Raw genomic sequence first — 24,094 nt, forward strand, 5'->3', positions numbered from 1 at the left:
GACCCAGCAATCCCACTACTGGGCATATACCCTGAGAAAACCATCATTCAAAAAGAGTCATGTACCACAATGTTCATTGCAGCACCATTTACAGTAGCCAGGACATGGAAACAACCTAAGTGTCCACCAACAGATGAGTGGATAAAGAAGATGTGGCACATATATACAATGGAATATTACTCAGCCATAAAAAGAAACAAAATTGAGTTATTTGTAGTGAGCTGGATGGACCTAGAGTCTGTCATACAGAGTGAAGTAAGTCAGAAAGAGAAAAACAAATACCGTATGCTAACACATATATATGGAATCTAAAAAAAAATGGTTATGAAGAACCTAGGGACAGGAAAGGAATAAAGACACAGACGTAGAGAATGGACTTGAGGACGGGGGAGGGAGAAGGGTAAGCTGGGAGGTAAGCTGGGACGAAGTGAGATAGTGGCATGGAAATATATACGTTACGAAATGTAAAATAGATAGCTAGTTGGAAGCAGCCGCATAGCACAGGGAGATCAGCTTGGTATTTCGTGACCGCCTAGAGGGGTGGGATAGGGAGGTGGGAGGGAGATGCAAGAGGGAGGGGTATGGGGATATATGTATACGTATAGCTGATTCACTTTGTTATACAGCCGAAACTAACACACCATTGTAAAGCAATTATACTCCAATAAAGATATTTTAAAAATAAATTTAAAAAAATTGTTTCATGAAACATTTATTCTTCCTTCTGGGAATATATTTCTGTTCCCATTGAGTATAAATATCACAAAAGTTTAGATGACAGACCCCCACTAACAACCTTGTTGACATTAAAAATGAAGTGGGAATGAAATATAGAATTTCAAAATCATAAAAACACATGATTTCATTAGTGCCATATTCAGAGGTTCTCACCTATATCTCAGAAGACTGAGGTATTGATCTGACTATGAAGCTGTGACAATAAAACAATGCTGTACTGACTGCCCCTGCAGGGTCGCCTAATATCATTTATTGAAGTAAGTTGACTGCAGAGGGAAAGCCTGCCCCAGTAATAAGTGGTAATTGCCAGGAAGTGAGGCATTGCGGTCCTCATTGACCCCCGAATCCTAATATTTGGATGGATTCTATGTAACTCCATTAGGATTGGTATTGTAATATTACACCAGCTCAGCTGTAGAACAACAGACCTCCATTTGGATCATTGATTTCTGATTATACAGCTCCTCAGCATACGTCACAAGCAATTCCCATTGCCGGGGATGGGCTATTGGAGCTGTTGGGGGTAACAGGTGGAAGACTGTATAATGCCTAGTTACCTCTATGGTATAAGAAAGAGCTGTCTCCTCCAGGAGCCTGAACTAGAAGACAATCACAGCACCCACCTTCTTAGTGGGTGAGAATTAACTAGGCTTTAAGTCTGTGTCCACAATGAGTGTTGCACAACTAGGGCACGTGTTTGGAAACATAAACATAAACTTAAGGTATGAACTGAAATTGGCTGAATATGTAGTCTGTGTCTAGAATATGCTGGTTAGATCTTTGACATCTCCATGACAGTTTCACCTATATTCTTTGAAAATTCATGTCTGGAAGAGATGTTTCCGTTTGTCTGTCTGTTCATGCATTCATTCACTCATTCAAACAGTGCTACTCATAACAGTTCATGAATCAGTGTCCCTCTTGGTTTGCTGTTCTTAGGAGAGGGAGTAGGTATTCAGATGGATTCTAGAAACCCATCCCCATGATATGATCTCTGGACAGCTCCTCCTACTGGATGTGATTTTGACCATGTGGCTGCACAAACATTAGACGGTGTTGAGGAAAAAAAAAATGGAGGTAAAGAATTCAATTAACATGATAAAAGCCTCTTAGGGACAAGTTTCAGAATAAAAGTAATGAGTGTTCTCACTGTGAATGATTTTTGGTAACTATTCTTCAGTAGGAGAAAGTCTGTGAGTACCCTACATCCTGCTTTTAACTCATGTATACCTTGAGATTGGGCTCCCTTCTGAGCTATGATAGAATCATGATATACCATAGTGTGTCGTAACGATCATTCCAGAGTCTGTGTTGTCGTCAACAGTTCCCATGATGCATTTCTACTTGTTTCCTCAGAAGTGTGGGCGAGGTTGGGCACATAGTAGGTTTAAGAACCAAAAGGTTTTCTTAGTCGAAAAGCCTGGAACTTAGGGGTTTTAAGATCTGGCTTCAAAACTTGGCAAACTCCACAGTCTTCAAAGAACAACATATTATGGGGCAGAGAAGGCTAGATATTTCCCTGAATAAGGTCTGACTGGGTGTCTGTGGGCAAGACTGAGAATGGCAAAATAGGAAGATGGCAGCCCTCTCCCTCTTGCTCCAAGCCCCACTGAGGCTTTTCTCTTGTCACAATATTTTCATGCCTCTCTGACTTTGTCCCTGTGGTTACCTCTTCCTAGAGAGCCTTCCTTTCTCTAGAAGAATACTCATCTGTCAATGCCCAGAAGTTCCTCATTCCTTACCCTAGGGCAAAATATTTGTGGTTTTCAGCCTTATCCATAAACCGTTTGAAGATGAAGGCATCTAACTCAGATGACTTGGTCTTCAATGACATCTGACGAAGGTTCACTTGATTTTGTTTCCAGTGCAGGTTTTCTACAGGGGGGATGTGCTAAGAAGCACCCTCACGGGTGTCCTGGTTGCTCAGGAGTAACTTTTATCAGTTTGAAGTAATAAACATCAGTCTGGCATTCATTAGTCTGTGCAAATTTGATTAACATGAGCACCTCTCCTGAAAGAGTAACCTATTTTTAGTGTTCCTGCTCTTCCTCGGGTGACATTCAGCCTCAAGAGGGATCCTTCCATCTCAACTACAGGTGCAATGACCTTGTCCTTTTCAGAGGAGTTTAAGGGGTTCTATGATTTGTGAGATTCCACCAAGCCCACGTGTGAACAGTAAGCAGAAAGGCCTCCAAGTCAATACCAAGTCACTATGATTCCAAAAAACAGTTGGTGAGGGTGAGGGTGAGATGAAAGAATTCACCCTGTAGTGATTCCTAGGAATATTTATGGAGGGAACCCAGGATAAGGTTGGACTTTGTGATAAACAGTGCAGGTGGGGACTTGGCGTCATGGTAACTTGTCCCCATTCAGCGGGGGGTGGGGGTGGGATGGGGTGGCGGGGTGGGCAGGCATGGACGTATCATCTACATCTCACCATTGTAGGAGGGAGAAGGGAGAAGCTGGTCACTCAAGACACTTGAGCCAGGCCACCCTGCCCACTGTCCAGTGGTTGAAAGAGCAAAGGAATATGGATTCTCATGCTCCTTTTGAAATTTCCATAGTTTTGATTGACAAAGTCTTTCTTTAGTCATGTTAATAGAGGATTACCCAAAGTTTTGTTTTGTTCTCTTTTTGTTGTTGTTAAATTAGTCCTGCTAGGACCTCACAAAAGAGTGATCCATGGCCAAATTTAGTGTGGGAAATGTGGCTACCAGTGATCCCTCTTGGAGGTCCTCAGTGAGTGTTATCGTATGTCCTGAAAAGTCCTCCTTGGCTGAAACCTTTTTATAATTTTTAAAAATTATTTTAATGTACTATTTCTAATCTACTTGACTGCAGAAATCTTTTTTTTTTTTTTTTTTTTTTCTCCTGGCTAACAACTACACTAGTCACAGAATTAGTGATCTATAGAACATACTTCAAGAAACATTTCCTTGGGCCTTATGTAGTGAAATGTTGCCTGGGAAGCACCCTGTCTCTTTAAGGTGATTTTCCTTCTTTCTCATCACATTCAAATGTTTATTTTTTTTTTAACATGGCCTCCTAGAGAGTAATCTCATTTGCTTATTTCCAGTAGTTTCATGGGGTACCTTATCACTGCCCCTTGTACCACCTGGACCACTGACTGGGTTTTCTAATGTTATCCTAAATTGTTGCCGAAAATAAATGTTACCAAATGTCAGGCCTTTTAATGTAATGAAGGAAACCTTGTTCCTATATGCTTCTTCCTAAATGCATTTTGCTAAAGGGCATTTAAAAAAACACATAAAGTTTTACGATGACTTTAACAAACAAGTCAGTGATCATGATTTCAGTATACACAGCAGGCAGTTAAGGAGAAAGGTCAGCTAAGCCATGGCATATAGTTTCTGCTTGGCGATGACTGACTCTCCCTTTGCAGCAAATGTAAGTCAGCTGACTCTCTAATGCCATAGTTAAAACATAGATTCTAAATAGTCAGGCAAGTGACTCCAAAATTAAAATAGTCCTGGACCCTGGATGCAGCTAGTAATTAACTTTTACAGCCGCTCCGTGGCATGTGGGATCTTCCTGGACCGGGGCACGAACCCATGTCGCCTGCATGGGCAGTCGGACTCTCAACCACTGTGCCACCAGGGAAGCCCTAACTTTTAATTTTATACAGAAGCATGTAATGCTTTTGACCCTTGACTTTATTTAGTTCTCTCCTGGCATTTCGAAAGCATGATCTGCTGAATAAAGTTGTTAAAATCAGTATTACAGAGAGAAGCAATTGCGGCAAATGTGCATATGGAAATTATAGCCAGAGGGGTGCTTCACAGAGAAGCTGCCTCCATGAACTTAAATATGTGCTAATTGCTATTGCTATATTATTCAAAATTATAAATTAGACTATTAGCAAACGGAATTATGTAAGACCTACAGGAGCAAAACAATTATTGTCTTGGAGACATGGAATATTACAGCTGAAAGGAAATTTATGAAAAATCTATCAATACGACCCTCTTACTTCGCAACTGGGGAAACTGAGGCTGAGGGAGCCTGAATCATCCAAGGTTATCTTATTAGTAAGAAGGATTTCTCTGTTGTAGCACACTGGAGAGTGGGACCTGAAAGCGGGCATTTTCATTGCTGTTGTCGTTATCTTCCAGTTTTTTAAAAACCACTTTGAAGTTTAAATTTAATCTTCTCTTTACTACTGAATGCTGGAGAGAGAAATGAGGATTAAAGGGTCAATATTATGAGTCTGTGAATAGGCCAGACTCAGACATGAGGACTCAGTGGCTAAGAATTTTTTACTTGTTGAATCAATTTTTATTTTATATGTGTATCAGTCTGCTCAGGCTGCTATCACTAAATACCACAGACTGCATAGCTTAAACAACAGAAATCTATTTTCACATAGTTCTGGAAGGTGGAAGTCCAAGATCAAGGTGCTATCAGCATTGGTTTCTTGTGAGACCTCACTCCCTGGCTTGTAGAAAGTTACCTTCTTATTGTGTTCTCACATGGCCTTTCACCTGATATCTCTTCCTCTTCTTACCAAGATACCAATTCCATCAGATCAGGGCCCCACCCTTATGACCTCATTTAACTTTACGTCTATAAAGGCTCTATCTCCAAATACAGTCACACTGTGGTTAGCACTTTAATACATGAATTCGAGGGGACACAGTTCAGTCCATAATCATATGTTCAACATATTTTGAGGAGGGGCTCAGGAATGAATGAAGAAGTTGGAAAAATCAGGACCTTTGTGATTCTGATCAATCTCTCCTATAGTCCCAAGCTCTGGCCCTAGCTCGTTATCCCCACTGTATTGTGAGACCTAAAGTTTAATTTCTGCCTTGATATCTTTAAGTCTCACAGGGCCCCAAAGGTTTATCTGTGAGTTCCCTGCTCTTACCAGACATGCTTCCCACCCAATGAGAAAAGACCCTAACCAGCTAGTTCTCTCATCAGTCTAGCTATGTTCCACCTGGTCCCCAACCTAATGGGCTTCTCTTCCTGGCTAGCCTGTGAAATTATTCAAACAAGCCAAGCACATCTTCCTGCAGGAACCAAGGGACACCCCAACCTCTTATTACTACAAATCTTGTCTTCCACAGCCCCCAGCTGCTTCATTCTATTCCCAGTGCAACCCTCATGAGGCCTATATAGCATGTGATGGCCCCTTTCCCCAGGCTGTGAGTATACACAACTAACAAAATATTGTCAATCTTATCTGTCCAGTACTGGCTGTTGTTAGGGCAAAGGATCTCTCCTTCACCAATGGTGCGAATACGAGGTAATGAGAACACGCACCCAGGAACACAAAACCCCTTCACTTAACAGGATCCTGTCTCTTTGGCACACACTAGTTGCTCTTGCCTGCCCCACAGAGGTCCATATCCCACCCCATTCCTTGCAAGGTGCTTTCCAACATTTTTCTTTTGATCATATGCAATTTTCTACATGAGAGTCTAAGTAAACACAATTTTTTCCTCCTCCTGACATTTTCAGTGATGTTTTATCTGCTCTTATTGATTGGCACTCTGGGAAGCTTCCCTTAATTGTCTGTGTGTGTGTGTGTGTGTGTGTGTGTGTGTGTGTGTGTGTGTGTGTGTAAGAGAAAAGAAGCTGAATATAAAGAAAAGCCCATATCAGCAGTCAGGCTGTTGTAATCTACTAATCAGTACATTGAGGATAAGGGATGCAGTCTGGGAAGCTTCCCTTAATAGGCTGTGTGTGTGTGTGTGTGTGTGTGTGTGTGTGTGTGTGTGTGTGTGTGTAAGAGAAAAGAAGCTGAATATAAAGAAAAGCCCATATCAGCAGTCAGGCTGTTGTAATCTACTAATCAGTACATTGAGGATAAGGGATGCAGTCTTGTCTCACAAAGAATAAAACTGTAAACCATGGATATAAAGTTGGCATCATATAACATCTGCTTTTGAATAGAACCAAATTTTATACTTCTATCTCCAAAAACATCTATACTGTTTTATTTTTTTTTAACTACATTATCTATTTCAAATTGCCTTCTCCTCTACAGGTAATCTCAATTTTAAAAAGCAGGTTATATGTCAAAGTTTCATGTGTAAGTTAATTTAGGGATGCCCTTAGAAAGCATTTGCCCCACAAATCAGTCTTAGAAATGGTATGTAAGTTTACACATCAGACCTGAAAGGCCAAATTTGGTCAAAGACCTCTTTGATTAAATTATTTCACAGCTGGAAAAGATTATCTGCCATGAACCATAGTAGAAAATAATACTTTTAGAATTTTTCCAAATCAAACTTAACATTAAAGTTCAATGTGAAGTTTAATGTGTGTCACCCAAGACATGGCTCTCCCATTTGGGCTCAATTTTCCCATCTGAAAAAATGTGGATTAAGCAATGTCGTAGGTCCTTTTCAGCTTGATTAAATCTAAGATTATTGAATATAAAAAGTATTTTGTAAGATCTTAACTTCAAACTCAAGAAAACATAATGTGCGTGTTTATTTCCTAATTTCTCAATAGTTCATAAAATGACAACTAGGTTAATATTACAATAAAGACACTAGAAAGAAGGCCATCAGTAGCTGAGAGATTATAACACAGAAAACATGAGAGAAAGAGATGGGATTTCAATCAACTAAATTTAGCATCATACAAACAGGGATTTGAGAGAGGACAGCAATGCTATAGGGAACCAGGTGGGGGGAAAAAATCATCTAAAAATTTACACAGAGCTGAAGAGGGAGATGTGTCTTCAACACAGGCCCATCCAGTGAAAAAAGACTCGCACTCAAAACATCACTGTGAAATTTTAGGTCAACATGGATAAATAAAAGACCCTAAAAGCTTACATACACAGAGAAAAAAAAAAACTAGATCACCTGCAAAGAACCCAAATTTGATGACATCTAACATTTTGTTACTGACCGTGAAAAGGAGAAGACAGGGGAGCAATATTTTCAAAGTTCAAAGATAAATTTTTTTTTTTTTTTTTTTTTTGTGGTATGCGGGCCTCCCTCTGCTGCGGCCTCTCCCGTTGCGGAGCACAGGCTCCGGACGCGCAGGCCCAGCGGCCATGGCTCACGGGCCCAGCCGCTCCGCGGCATGTGGGATCCTCCCGGACCGGGGCGCGAACCCGGTTCCCCTGCATCGGCAGGCGGACGCGCAACCACTGCGCCACCAGGGAAGCCCCAAAGATAAATTATTTTTTAACCAAGAATTTTATATCTAGCCAAACTATCATCTCAACCTAAGTGGCAAAATGATATTTCCAAACGTTTAGGGAACATTCCGAAAGTTTATCATAAATGCATCCATTCTGAGTAAGGTGTTCCATGGAAATAAATCCCAGGATATTAGCTGTGCAGAAGGCCTAGAACTTATTTGATTTAAATCAAGTCATTAGGCTCCAAAAAGAAAGTCAGTAAGAAAAGGAATGGAGTAGATCCCACGTAATAGAAAGAAACTGAGACAAATTATGATACAGTGAAGAGTTAAACATATACTGAACATATTGCTTACATTTGCTCAAGCTGAAAGGAACCTAAGGCACCGCTTATTCCACATTTTTCAGATAAGAAATTTAAGGTCTGGATTGGAGAGCCAATTTTTAGGTGACACATTGTTTGAATGTTTTATTTTATTTCAAAAATTTTTTAAATATTATTTTCTACTATGGTTCATGGCAATTTTTTTTTTAATTTGTCTTTTCCACTAGACTGAGTCCCAGCAGGGCAATTAACTGTGTTATATTCATGTCGTAAAGCCTAGTGTCTAGGCAGTGCCCAGAAAATAGGAGATGCTTAAAAAATGTTTGAAAAAAGAATGAGTGAATAGATCATGATCCAAATAAAATGGCCTCAGGGAGTTTTACTTCTGTTTGCTAAGATTCCATGCTTACCAAGTGATATTTTGCTTAGTACAAAACAGACACAGTAGTTATTAGCTGTGTGACATTAGGCAAGTTACTAAAAAATCCCCTTAGACTCCTCACATGGCAAATATTCTTTTCCAGTTGTGAAATATTTTGTTTAAAAAGGTCTCTCAGGTTCAATGTGTGAACTTAAACATGAGATCTAACATTGAATTGTGGGGGAAATGCTTCTTAAGGCTACTACCCCAAATAAAAGTAACTCAATATTCAAATAACAAAGAAACAAATAACAGCAGCAGCAGCAACAACAATAACACAACTAAATCAACCAGAAAGCAGGTATGTGGAACTTCAAATTTGGTGCCTTCCTTGTTCTTCAGGAAACAATTTTTACATAGTTATATTACTGAACATCATGTTTCTGGCTTGAGAATCAAGCCGTAGCCAAATCTTGAAAGACTTAACTATGATTAACAAAATATCCTAATAGTGTAACTCAGAGATTTGAGAGAAATGGTCTGAAGTAGCTGGAACAAGAAAAAGAAATTTAAGAATATTATTTAATATTGCAGTGATAGAATTTTCAAACCCTGGGTAAAAGAAAGGATGAAGGGCTTCCCTGGTGGCGCAGTGGTTGAGAGTCCGCCCGCCGATGCAGGGGACGCAGGTTCGTGCCCCGGTCCGGGAAGATCCCACATGCCGCGGAGCGGCTGGGCCCGTGAGCCATGGCCGCTGAGCCTGCGTGTCCGGAGCCTGTGCTCCGCAATGGGAGAGGCCACAACAGTGAGAGGCACGCGTACCGCAAAAAAACACAAAAAACAAAAAAAAAAACAACAAAAAAAGAAAGGATGAAGTGTGATCATGAGCTAAATTTGCGTCTTCCATGACAGACTCACAGGGGATAATTTCCAGAGTTGATTGACCAAGAAAGAGTGGTTACAGCATAGTCTCCAGAGATAGAGGCATAAGTTGCTATCTCTGATGAGTAGAACGGTGAGTGGAATGGGAGGGGAGGTGCATAGGATTATTTCGTTTTCCTACAAGCCCTTGTCTGTTATTGTTTGCTGGTGGTGGAACTGCTATCTTTCCATGAACATAACACATATACATGTGTACTTTATACATATATATTCACATATATATTATCACAAACACATTTATATTATCACTAATGCCAAGGCATAGCATGTAAACTTTTTGTCAATATTATATGAGAGTTTCTTCATAACCCTAATTTCTCTTACCAACATTACCTTCCTTTTCTTTAGGCAGATGTGTCACTTGAGCTTCAACCTACGATTCCACACAATTTGCCCCCTTCCTTTTGTGTAAATCTCACAATCCCTCTTGCTCCCTCTCTCTCTAGTCTTACAGACTTTCTCCCTGGTTCTGGAAACCACCAAACTCACTTGCCTCAGGGTCTTTACATTTGCTTTTCCATGTTCTTTAGGAAACGTTCCCCTCAAGCCTTCTTTAGACACGTCTCTCCACATCATTCAGGTCTCTGCTCAATGTCATCTCTTCAGGAAGCCTTTTCCCATATCCCTAGCTACACAGCACTCTTTAGTCACTTTTCAAGAAATGTTTTTCTATGAAATGTACCATACTCGTATGAAAGAGTGTATCCACAGTGCACATATGTATTTTAAATAATAATTAGTAACCACAATGGAATGAATCCAGTGCATCCCAAATCTAACTGATAGATAAAACAATACTACACCTTGGAGGCCCCGGTGGGTCTCTAACCATTTTTTCCCTTCTTGAGATTTAGCCATACTTATGAAGTTTATGTTAATAATGCCCATGCTTTTCTTCATAGTTTTTTTCATTATCACAGCTGTACATGTATTCTTAAACACTCCGTTGTTTGTTCTTGCCTATTTTGGACCTTTACATAAGTAGAATCATTTTATATTTGCTTTTTCATTCAATATAATATCTTTGAGAATCATCCATATTGATGTGTGTGGCTGCAGTTGATTTATTTTCACTACAGGTAATATTCTATTATAGGACAATACCACACTTTTCTTTATTCATTCTGCTCTGGGTGAGCATTTGGATTTTTTCAGATCTTGTTATTATGCACAATGATCCTACGAATATATTTGTACATGTTCTGGCCATGACTAGAGTTTCTCTAGGATCGGAGTGGCAGCATCCTGGGCCATGTGCATGGTCGCCTTTGGTTAACTGTTCCAAACTGCTTACTGAAGTGGCGGCACCCGTTCACACTCATATTGGCAGTCGATAAGAATTACTGCTCCACATCGTAGCTGACACACGCCTGTTGTAGGACATTTTTAGCAACCCGGTGGGTGTGAAATGGTATTTTACTGTGGTTTCTCATCCTTCTCCATGCCTTTACTCTGCCCTATTTTTCTTCACAGCATTTGTCACCACCTAGAATTTCATTGCAATTATATTTATATCATTTTTGTTGGTTTCCCCCAGCAGAACATAAGCTCCATGAGTAAAAGGACTGTGTCGATCTTGTTCATTGCTACACTGAACACTGGTTGAATAAATGAATGCACTCTTCTTGCCATGTAAGCCATAAGGAAAGTCACCGTTCGACTCAAAAATAGAAAAAGTGATGGAAAAAGGAAGAGGGTGGATTGATCGCAGGCAAACACTGGAAGGCAGCAGGGATGAAGAAATGGAGTGAGAAGACAGAAAGGTAAGTGTGCATGTGTCAAAAGAAGATGCTGTGATGTTGGAAAGGCAGAGGAAAAGTAGCATGAGAACATGAGTGCGATATTCCTGATTGGGAGGGTGAGGAGGGGCAATAAAAAGGAGCTAGAATGGAAGGCAATGTAAAAGACGGTTCCTTGCCCCAGTCACCAGGTGGCAGGATTGACCCAGGACAGTGTCGCTGCGATTCTGTTTTCAGGTGTGAACAATTTATGAATGTACAGTGTAGACAGAAATGAGTACATTGGTGCCTTTGTAAGTTAGGTGCTTATAATTTGGAAATTATGTGTTGTCTATACAATCTCTGTTATGGTGACCTACACATTGAAATAGTATTAGTCGGTAAATCTATGGATATAGCTGAATTATATTTGAACTCTTCTCCTTAGGTTAGTTCCCAAAACAACCAGAGTTCAGGGACTTATGGATTTAATTGATACAAATATATGTGTCTAATACAAAAAATGTTCTTCTAATTTTCTAACTGTAAAACTTCATCTCACAGCTATTTAAGACATTCTTCTTCAAATCCAGTTTTAAAATGGCAGTTGGTAGGCTCTGAGTCTGTTACTTCTGACTGAATTTGATGAAGAGTTGATTATTATTTGCTCAAGCAGTGATCAAATAAAGCAGCTGCCCGCAGGCTTCATGAGCAACATGGAAGTAATTAACTTTCTAAAAGTTGAGACCAGTGGTGTGACTTGGCTGACGGGACGAATGAAGGATTCTCTGTGCCAAGTTTAGTACCTAATCAAACTTCACGGTCTTTGAGTGGTGAACAGAACTCCAACGCATCAGCGTTCAAGACTATTTACCTTTGATAAAACACCATTTCCTCTTTCTAATGAAGAAAAAACAAATGATGTTTCAAGAGTTTTTTTTGAGGCAAAAGAAAGTGAAATGGACTTTAGATGTTAAATGCTTCTTCCTGAACAACTTAACACATTAAATAGGTCAAACAAATAAGTGAAAGGAAAGGAATGGGGGGTAAAGGGGGTGACAGCCATCATGAGAGTTGAGACCTCAAGAGTTTAAGAGATTGTCTTGGTGAGTCCAAAAAGTTAACAGTAAGGAACATTTTATTTCTTAGAAAAAAAAAATAGTAATGCAGAGTTTGACTTTCTCTGGATTGGGTTGGAAAGGCTTAGTGAATACCAAAGGAATTTTGATTCACCTTATTTTAGAATGCAGCCATTTTTTAATGGGTTGGAGGGAGATGAGCTCCTAGAGTCCACAGAGGACTCTGCTCACCTCACTTTAAGATCCGTCTTTGACTTTTACCCCACAAAGGAATGAAACAGACACCTGAATCAGTTCTATGCTTTCAAATATACGCTCTTTTTTCTGCATTACTTTGGCCTAGGGGAAGTTCTGGAGCATCTTCAAAATTGTCCCCTTTCCCTCTTATCCTAGTGTGTCTCTAAAAGAACCGCAAATAATTTCAAATCCAAACTATATCTTATTTACCCGAGTCACTGGTCTCAACAGAGATTTATCAACAGGAGAAGTTCTTTATGAGTTGAAGTGCTTTCCTAATTCATACTCTGATCCCAAAGGGCTTGAAAAGTGCAGTAATTACCCAGAAATGTGTTGCTTGGGGTGTTTTATTGCAGTTACAAAATGAAATGTATACCTAAAAATTAGGAGAACCGTTAGATGCAATGTATTAACTAGGTATTATGGGCATCCTGGCTGTGGCCATGACATCATCCAAAGTCAATCAGAAGTCTCCTAGCAACCTGCTTCTAACCACAACTCATAACCAGGTCGTATTTCAGGGCCTGCTTCTTTCACAGAAATTGTTCATAAAACAAAATAAAGACCTATAATGTACATGAAGCTTATCTGATCTGACTGTTTACATTTTATCTCATTCCCCAGGCTTTTCTTTCTTCAAAACAGGAAATTCTCTTTGAAGAAAATGGAAGATATTACTAAAAATAAAAAATCTTTTGAAATTGTATCCTAGGATAATATTAAAATCTGGGAGTTTAAGGAACTAGAGGGAGAGACCATTTCCCAGAGAAAAGTATCATGTTACTTAAGAATAATATGTGCTATTACTATTATTATATGCAAAATGAAATAATATCAATATCTGCATTTTTGTTTTCTCACCACAGATAAATTGTTATGTATATGACAAATATGATCCAAAAGGACAGAAGAAACAATCTATGTCTGGGAAAATGGAGATAGTATGAGTTTCATGGAAAAAGTAAATCGTTACTTTACTGATAATATTGATTTTAATAATTCTTGCATGACATAACCACTCTAAGATTTGCCAAGATCTAAATAATGCCGTTTCCTAATTTTATTGTTATCTTTTTCAGAAAAGACTTTTATTTATTCCAAATTTTAAAAGCTTTTTACTGAGGTAAATACACATACAGAAAAGCACACGTATTATAAGTATATAACCTCTGAATGTATTAAAAGTTTCCAGTTTTTCTGTTCTTCCCTAAATTCAAATATCCAAATTCGATTCAGCTGTTTGAAATAACACGTGTTAGTTTAATTCCATTTTAACAAACCTAAAATAGCATTTTAGTATCAAAAGAGTCTGATATTTTCAAATTTTAATTTCTCATAATTTCCCTGTTGACTTTGGCCTTGGAAGAGGACTAAGGCAGAAATAGCTAGCTGCCTAACAAATAACCATTCTTTCTCTTTTCCTTATTAACCAAACTTGATTTTTCGCTTACCTCAAAACACAGTTTTCCTGGCTTTACTTGTAGCTAAGTGTGGCCATCTGGTTAAGTTCTGGCCAATGAGCTGTAAGTAGAAGTGTGGAAGAAACTTCCAGAAAGTTTTCATCTCCAAAGAGAGGCCAAAGAAGCCACTACACCAGCACTAAATAGCCTACACAAATTCCTACTTTAGAGAGAAAAAGTTTCTATAACTGAAGATGCTGTTATTTGTGGGTTTTCTTCCAACTATAGCCAGACTTGATTTAAAAGGTTCCTGGTGTATTTTCAAGAAGTCATCATCTCTGTGAGAGATGAGAATTTTAAAGCTATTTATAGGTCACATACTACTTGTCCTGTAAGAGGTACTTTGCATACATTACCACATTTAATCCTCCCAACAATGCCTTGAAGTAGGTATCATTGTTCCTATTGTACAGAAGAGGAAACTGAAAGGATCAGAGAGGAAAAGAATATGTCCCAAACCACACCAGAAACATGTGGTCTGACTGGGGTTCAGTCCCAGGTCTGTCTGTGCACTGGGTTCAATCCCAGGTCTGTCTGACACTAGGCAGACCCTCATCCCACATGCCATCCTCAAAAGGCATGAGGCCCCGCTGGGCTTTGAAACTCTGCAGAGGAACCACTGACAGGAACAGACAGTCCTCAAGCACTTACTGCATTGAATGTAAGATGCTGTTTATAACAACCTGGGGATTAATAATGCAGGGAGGGAAGGGCTTTGGCTGGCCTTCGAAGCTGCCAGGCTTAGGGAGGAGTTGATGAGCAGGGAGGAAGGTGGTGGGCTTCAGAGTGCCCACTGCAGCCTCTTCTCTCCTTGCAGGAGAATCAGGAAGCTTCTCCCTGTACATTCAAGCAAACTTCTTTTCTGCAATGTCTATTATTAGCATTGTCTAATAAGATTAGACAATAGAGATAAAGGCAAACACTTTATTGTCTTGCCTTCTACAACAGAGGAAAATAAAGGATTCTCTTTTCTAACTCAATATAATATTTAACATTTCCATAGGGAAACAGCAAAGGATGAGAGCCATGTTTAGAAGCATGCGCACCTAAATGCTGGTGTTCACGTAAGTGGGGGTAACGTGACTGTCTTTGACAAGCAGAATATTTGGGGCAAAATAAAATCTTTCTGTTCCTCCATCTGTACCAAACCCCGTTATGTTTTAAGAGTTCCTGTTGGTTTATATTGCTTCATGCTTTACGTCAACGAGTCCTTGGCTGAACTAGATCCCTCTAGCTTGTGCTTGCTCCTGTTTCCGCTAGCATCCTATAGTCTGTGAAAACACCCAAGATGCTGTTAACTGAATGACTAATAAACTGTAAAAGGAGAAAAACAGAGTAGCTAAGCATACCCGAGAAGCAGATGGCCTGGGTCTGTTTCCTGACTCCTGGTGTATATGGGATGTATGACCTTGTTTAAGTCACTGAACCTCATCTGTAAAATAGGGATGATACCAAAGCTTCCCTAAAGAGGAAGAGGAAGCAGAAGAGAGGATTCAACAATGCATATAATGTACACCCAGTAAAGAGTAGCGCCTGCCTTCTGTTTTATTGGTTGTTGCTCCAGGGCAACCCGCCAGAAGGGGGCGCTGTGGAACCAGCTAGTCCTTCTAGGAAACACTGAATTTTGATTTTTTTTAAGCCAATTGTTGGAAATATTTAACCTACTCTAGTTTCTCCTTTCCCCTCTTCTATAAGACAGAGAAAGCATTCTGCACAAATCTTGGGATGAAAAATGCAAAACGACTCCTCCCTTGTCAGTATGGGTCAGTTGGCCAGTGTCCTGAAGGGGAAATGCAGTGGCTTGAAGCCACCAACCCAGGCAGGGATGCTGAAAGCTTTGCCCTCAGCCCAAATGCAACCTGATTTCTCTGTTTACATGACTATCTCTCTCTCTGGCACCGTGAGCAGGGACTGACTGACTTATTCATATCTGTACCTCTCACACCTAGCTTAGCACTTAGAACTTATGGCTGCTTAATAAATATTTGTGGAAGAAATGAATGGAAAAAGTGAGTTAAGTAAACCATCCAATTTGTCTACGAACTCACATCACCCCTTTCAACTCTGCTCTTCTCCCTAATCAGCAGGAGATTTTTAAGGGAATGGAGATGTTCTCGCTAAAATAAAACCAGTGTTTCCCCATGAGGTACAAGAAGCTTCCAGCTCCCAAGTTAGATTATTATGAAACCTTCCTAGTGAAGTGGAGGAAAAAAAAGTAGCGAGTAATAAGAAATGAAACATAAACAGGTGCCTTAAGCTGCCCTCCCAGCCTGCTGGGCAAGGGCTGGGCAGTGAGCAGAGTGCCTCCAAGCTGGCCAAGAGGCCTCACTAGGACAAAGAAAAGGCCTCTGAGCTTGCAAGGAGCTCCTTCTCATCCCCATGCGGAGGGGACTTCAGTTTATTCATCCTATCCAACTGCTTTAGTGCACACTTAGCGTGCATTGTCATAAAAACCCGCTACCACCATTGGTCTCGGAGGTGACATTCTGCCTGGCTTAGTGCCAAAGGGCAGGATGGAGAAAAAGGCAAGCACAACGCTCCAGTTTCCTAGAAGTCATGTTGTGATCCTCTTCAATCCACCGTGCTTGGTGGGTAATAAAAAAGAAAATGTCCTCAGAATTAGGATGTTTGAAAAAGAAGTCTGGGAGCCCGTTTGTCTCCATCACCTCCTCTCTGACTTCCGAATGGTCTTTACTCCTGTGTGTCCCCCCAGCCCAGACCACCATGGCATGGGTTGCCATTAATATGTCATTTCCCTTTCCTGTTATCACAATATAAAGGACCTTAGCGTTGACCTTTCTATCAAAACATCCTTTGTTTAGAATGAAAAGCTATTCACTGTTAGAGCCTTATCTATAGGGTTTAGCCAGAGGATCAAATCCAAAGAGCAGAATTCGTTTACTTTGTATTAAATGAGCTCAGTTAAGAAGTCTCAATTTTGGCAGAAAGGTGCATTAATCACAAGGAAAAGAACAGATCTCGCTTTTCACAGCTTCTGGTTTACTTTCAATACAGTGACACAGTGAGCCTTTTGTTCCTGAAAAGTAGCACCGTATTTAAATACAGTAAATATAACAAAATTGCCTTCTTAAAATTACACAAGAGTTCCTCCAGCCCGGGATGCCCATAATGACCTCAGTGTTGCACGACTAACTTTATGGCTTCAAAAAGGCTCTAAATTAGTTTGGACAGATGGGTTTTATCCCGAGGAAATCAATGAGTTTTTGTGAGTCTGACTTAATTTTTATGCAGCCAGCACTTTGAGATGAAATTAAAATATGTACGAAAAACATATTAAAGTTTCCCTTGGGTCTATAGTTGTTTGTACATTTACAAGGTGTTAAAGAGATGATTTAAAAACTAACTCTATGAGGGATCAATGCAAGCAGACCATGATTTATGGTCTTTCATGACATTTTTGACACTTTCAGCCTAATGTCTTGTGCCTGTTGAACCACTAATTATCTTTTAATTCATAAGGGCTTCATGGTATTTTATAAGTGTAATATAATACATAGGGTTGGATCACATAGAAAAGCTCAGAGAACATGCTTTACACGTTTGGTTGAGTGGGGAACATGTGTAAGCAAATTTGGGCCGAACCTGGTTGAAAAGGCTTCTTCATGATGCTATAAAACTGAATCATTGCTTTTACCTGCCCAGCTCTAGAAAAATCGCAGATTTACTTCCTTAAGGTATAAGGAGGGTTGAGGCCGGAGTGGATCAGAAATCATACTCTCTAATACAAACCAAGTGGTTAAGCAGTGTCTGGAATACAGTAGTTGCTCAATAAATATTGATCAAATGAATAAATAATTGAGCGGTAACTGAACCAGGTGTATTTCATTCTAGTTTTTCTCTCTCCTTTCAAATCAGATTATTCAACAAGGTTCATTTAGTGATGCAATAAATATTTACCAAGCAACCCCTACGGACCAGGCAGTTTTGGGGCACTGGGGGGACAGGAAAGGCATGTCCCCCAGTGCCCAGCTGACACGGAGCTCACAGCCTAACAGCACGAAACACCATGTCACAGAAATGCTGCCTCCAAAAGGGGGGGTGTCAAAGAAAGTGAAGTTCTAAGACTTGAAGCCAGAGAGACAGCGTGGGTAGAATTATTTTTATTCCCATTTTACAGATGAAGAAACTGAGGCACCAGGACATGATATAGATTTTCTGAAATTATGCAGCTAAATGGTAAGAGTACTATGTTTCAGCTTTTGAAATCTGTCAAGTGAGACAACAATTTGGAAAAAAAATCATAACTGGGAAGATCATGAACACAAAATGCTTAAGGATTACCCCTGTCTCATGCACAAAGATGAGTTCTTCAAATTATTGCCGGGTCATTGGTCCTGAAATGACTGGGAAATTCATACGTACTTGAGAAATGTAAATGCTAGTCTGCTAAGGAATTCTCCAACTAGCCTCCCCAACTGGGGCACCATGAACAGGAGACGAGGCCCATCCTATATACAATTTACAGTCATCATCCATTATTCCTCCCATACACCAGCCCTCGGAGGTAAGGATTAATATCTAACCCATATAACAGATGATGAAACTGAGGGACAGAGCTGAGTGGCTGCTACTGGCTACAAAGCTGGTAAGAGGCTGAGGCTGGCAGGCTGACTGCAAGCCTACATTCTTACCACCACGTGGTACAGTCTTTGATACTCTTCTGAGCATAGCCATAGCAGGTGGAGATGGTGGAGATTTCGTGGGGCCCAAGAGCTCTCACAAGGAGCAGCAGGGTGTGCTGGCCTCAGGAAGCCACAGCCTAGTGGGGAAGGGAAAATATGTGCCTAAGTAGGCACAGGACAGGATGGGTGGTAGATCATGAGACAGGGCAGGTCAAGTGCTGCTGATACTTACAAAAGAGAACATGTCCAGATTGTGGGAGGTGAAAGAGACATAGAGGATATGGATTTATGGAGCTGCATATCAAGAAGGTGTTTGGACGATAATCATAGGCAATCAGACTGATAGTGCCTGCTATTTGCCTCATGCACGAGAGTCTGGGGGTGCTACTGCAACTCAAAAGTACCCCAGCCACGCAGGCTTCTCTGACCTCTCTTCTCCGCTTTCCTTGGCATGTAGCTTTTGTGTTCATGGTTGCAGGAGGGCTGCCGCACCTCTAGGCCATCACAGTCACATTTCATTCAGGGAGAGGGATGAAGCTAGAAACAAGAAGAGGCAGCACCTGTACCATGAAAGTATCCATTTTACTAACTCATATTTCTTTGGCCCAAACTGTGTCATTTGGCCATGCCCAAGGATATAGAGGAAAGAAATGAGAAAACTGAAAGTTGATGGACCATTTTAAATCTCCACCCACAGTGTCTGAGGGTTTCAGTTGTCTCCACATTTTTAGCTGGATATACTGAACAAAGTTGAAGTTCCGTTGATAAGGAAGAAGGGAGAAAGAATATGGGATAGGCAATGAGCAATCTTGGCCACATGCCACAAAGGCAAAATAGGAGCAGGACAAGCAGACAAAGGAGGAAGTGTATTTCAGGCAGAAATAAAACACGGTAGAAGGGCAGCTGTGTGTAGACAAAAGCTAGAAGTCTAGTTTAGCCAGAGTATAGAGTGTGTGGAACAATTAAATGGGAACTGAGACTGGAAAGGTATATTGGGAAGAAATCACAGACAACCTTCCCTTGATTACCTGCTTGCAAGCTAGATTTTAATCCAAAGGTAACAAGAGTGCACTGACAGTTTTTTGTTATTTTTTACAACTTTATTGAGATAAAATTGATGTACAGGGGCTTCCCTGGTGGCGCAGTGGTTGAGAGTCCGCCTGCCGATGCAGGGGACACGGGTTCGTACCCCGGTCCGGGAAGATCCCACATGCCGCGGAAAGGCTGGCCCGTGCACCATGGCCGCTGAGCCTGCGCGTCCGGAGCCTGTGCTCCGCAACGGGAGCGGCCACAATGGTGAGAGGTCCGCGTACCGCAAAAAACAAAACAAAACAAAAAAAAACCCACTTTTCTCATGCTCCTTCCTAAGCCATCTCTCCTTCCACCCCTGCCTCCCAGCAATCACTGATCAGCTTTCTGTCACTATAGGTGAGTTTGCATCTACTAGAGCTTTTGAGAGTCATCCATATTGCATGAATCAATAATTTGTTTATGTTTATCACAGAGTATTATTGTTTATCCATTCACCTCTGTTCCTGGACATTTGGATTGATTCCAGTTTCTATTACAAATAAATTTCTGTGAACGTTCATGTGCAAGTCTTTGAGTAGACATATACCTTCATGGGTGTGTAGTGCTTTCTTATTGCGGTTTTAATTGGAAATGCCCTAGTAACTAATGATGCGGAGCATCTTTTCATGTGCTCATTGGCCATTCTTCTATTTTCTTTTATGAAGTATCTGTTTGAACTTTTTGCCCATTTTTGAAAAATAGCTTTTTTGTCTTCTTATCATTGAGTTGGATGAGTTCTTGATATATTCTGGATACAAGTCCAATGTTTGATATGTGTTGCAAATATTTTCTGCCAGTTGGTGGCCTGTCTTTATATTCTTTTAATATCTGTTGAAGAGTTTTTAACTGTTATGAAGTTCATTTTATTAACTTTTTCTTTTATGGTTTGTGTTTCTTGTATTCTAAGAAACTCATGTCTACCCCCAAGGTCTCAAAGATTTTTCTCCTGGAAGTTTCACAGTTTTACATTTTGCATTTAGGTCTGTGATCTGCTTTATGTTAATTTTTATATATGGCATGAAATAAGGGTTGATTTTTTTCCCCCAAAGAGATATTCAATGGCTCCAGCATGATTTGTTGAAAAGACTTTCCTTTTTCCATTGAATTGCTTTGGGAACTTTGATGAAAATCAATTGGTCATATACGTGTGGTTCTAGATCTGAAGTCTCTGTTTTGTTTAATTGATCTCTATGTCTATATATTTGTCAATATCAAACTATCTTGATTACAGTAGATTTGGAGTAACTCTTGAAATCAGATAAAGTCCTCCAAACTGTCTTTAGTTGTTCTAGGTTCTTTGCATTTTCATATAAATTTTAGAATCAGTTTGTCTGTCAATTTCTTTTTTTTTTAAATTTTTTATTTATTTATTTTGGCCACTCCCCATGGCATGTGGGATCTTAATTCCCTGACCAGGGATCAAACCTGGGCCCCCTGCATTGGAAGCATGGAGTCGTAACCACTGGACCGCCATGGAAATCCCATGTCAATTTCTATTTTTAAGAGGTCTACTGGAATTTTGATTGAGGTTGTGTTGAATTTACAGATCAATAGAGACTTGTCATCTTAGTAATAGATGTAAAAATCTATGAACTATCTATGAAGCCTCTCTATAATAATAATTATCAATGAATAATAATCTATGAAGTTATCTATGAACATAATCTATTTCTCTATTTAGTTAAGTCTTTACTTCCTTTCAGCAGCATTTTAGTTTTTAGTGTAGAGGTCTTGGACACCTTTCATTAGATTTATTCCTAAGTATGCCATTGTGGACAAATTTTGAGCAATAGAGAATACAGGCTGTATGGGCAGTGGATGATAGAATGAATTAGAGAAAGGTAAGACCAAAAGCCAGTTAAGAGAATATAGCAATAGTCCAGGTGAAAAGTTTAGCTGAAGGAAAAAATTAGGTGGACATCCAGTGACAATAAACACTGACCTTTATGAAGACTGTGATTTTGGAAGATAGTGGCACATAAGAAATGTCATCTTAGAACTGCCAGGAGGGTGGAGAGCTGACAGTGTGCAGAACCCCCAAGTGAAAGACAAAGTTCAGAGTATTGAAAGTTGTCGACTTCTAAATTTGATCCTGCAGAAATGGGTCTCAATGTGGTCCAAAAAAGTGGTTTCTGGAATGCCTTTACCTCCAAGATGACTTCTAAGCAAAAGGTGGTTCTCTCCCTGTTGAGACTATTGATGGACACAACTAGTTCAGGCCATCTGATATTTGAACCAAGAATTTTGGAATTATTGGAAGCCTTGGAGACCACCCAGGCCATCGTTTTCAATTTATGTTTGAGAAATGGAAGCCTTGATCTAGGTACATAATCCAATTTTGCATCTAAGAATATGTATATGTACTCATACAGATATCGATATGCATATTCTGAGATGAATATATGTATTAATATGCATATTGATATACATATCCTTAGATGAATATGTATATGTACTAACATACAAATTCTTAAATGTATGTGTGTATGTCATTTCAGACCATAATCAAGGTTAGCTGAACCAGTTCGTGTTTCTAGAAGAAGATGGAAACAGGAAGGTAACCCCTAGTGAGGGAAGAGGAACTAACACTTGTTTAGCTTTTACTGTATGCCAGGCACCGTACTAACTAGTCTTGTGATTCTACTAGAGAGTTCAACTGAATAATTATGTGTTTAAAATATTAGGTAGCTATTAGTATCCCTTTTTAACAGATGAGGAAATAGGCTTACATAAGTTAAATCACTCCCACAAGGTTCTAGTTAGTGGTAAAGTCAAAGGCAGGTCCTGTGACAGCAAAATCTATGAAAGGCTCTCTCTGCCTTGTTGGAAATGAGAGCTGATGAGAACATGGAAAATCACCATGGCTTTGTATTTTATAACAAAAATCCCAAAGACAAGTTCATCTAGCCAATATCACGCCTAGGGCATTTTTATTTTTATTCACCCGCATGGAAAAAGATGCAAATGAGTAGCATACCTGCATTTATATTTGATTACTTTCTAGTTAAAGCAAGTCCTTAAACTGTTTACTCACATTTATGAGGCCAAGATTTGAATTTTTACATATTCCAGTTAAACGGAGAGCATTTTCCTAACATTGTGAGCTCTGTGACAACGAAGGAGACCTGAGATCACCCGCATTTCTGCAGAGCAGGAGGACAGAGCCTCACACATTCATCTCTGTCAGACTCAGGCAAACTTCTGCTTGGTTCTACGCCACCAGCCCAAACACAGGAAGCCTTCCTCCTCTACTTAATACCACAGACAATCCACGCAGGCTGACGTGTATCACAGGTACAAACTGGCTGTAAAAGGCTGCCATCAAGGTGAAGTGAATTGCCCCCCAAATCAGGAAAGTAACAACATCTTTGGTAGCTATTGTTTATTGAGTCTTTTTATCTGTTTGGCACTCTGCTAGGCACTTGACACACAGAATCTATATTTTTTCCTTAAATGAGTCAATTTCCTCTACTGGGAACATTTTTTGCATCCCAGCTGTTTCCCTCGATGCCCCATTCTTCAGGGTTCACTCGCCTCAGGAAGCCTTCCTTGACCTCAGGCTGGGGTAGATCCTTCCTATTTTTCCATAACTGCTCCTGAGTTCCCTATTGAAATACTTCCCTCTCCCAACACTCACATCACTTGCATGTCCACCTGTTTTTAAAGGCCATTCGACTGTAGGCTCTGTGAGATCTGACACCATATCTGTATTACTAAATAATTATTTATAAAAAATACTTTGCCTCCAATGCCTATTTTATGCCCAACCCTGATTATTTAATAGACGCTTAATACTTATTAATTGAAAAGAGTGGGTATGATAAGCATTCCCACTTTATGGATGAAGAAACTGTGTCTCAGCAAAGTTAAATCACCTAAGAAATATTCAGCTGCTAAATGTCAGAGATAGAATTAGAAACAAGTATGTCTAAAAGTTTCTTCAACTATATTGCAGTGCCTCAAGAAATTGTCATGCCTTCTCCTAGGATATAATCTGGCTCCAGACAAATCTCTCCTTAATTATATATGTATATATTTTTTTCCTGTACTAGTTTCTTTCATGTTTTTCTAGGCAGTATCCAAGAGACTTACCTTTTCTTATCCTCATTCCATTGGAAAACAAACATTGTTCTACTGTTGGCTCCATTTCTCAAAAATCAGAACATTCTGAGCTGGAAGAGATCTTATCCATATGTTCAGTTTCCTGGCTCAGAGGTGAAGGTGTCTTTCCAAAGTTCACCCAGCTCCCTCATAGCAGGGGTAAAACTAGAACCAAGTTTCTTGGTTCTTACATTTTACCATTCTACTTGGTGATCAGCTAGTCTGCTCAGAGCTACAATGAAAGTGTGTATGTGTGTATGCTTGTGTGTGTGTGTGTGTGTGTGTGTGTGTGT

The sequence above is a fragment of the Physeter macrocephalus genome, chromosome 17 (genome assembly GCF_002837175.3).
Source record: "Physeter macrocephalus isolate SW-GA chromosome 17, ASM283717v5, whole genome shotgun sequence".
In the NCBI taxonomy this organism is placed as follows: domain Eukaryota; kingdom Metazoa; phylum Chordata; class Mammalia; order Artiodactyla; family Physeteridae; genus Physeter; species Physeter macrocephalus.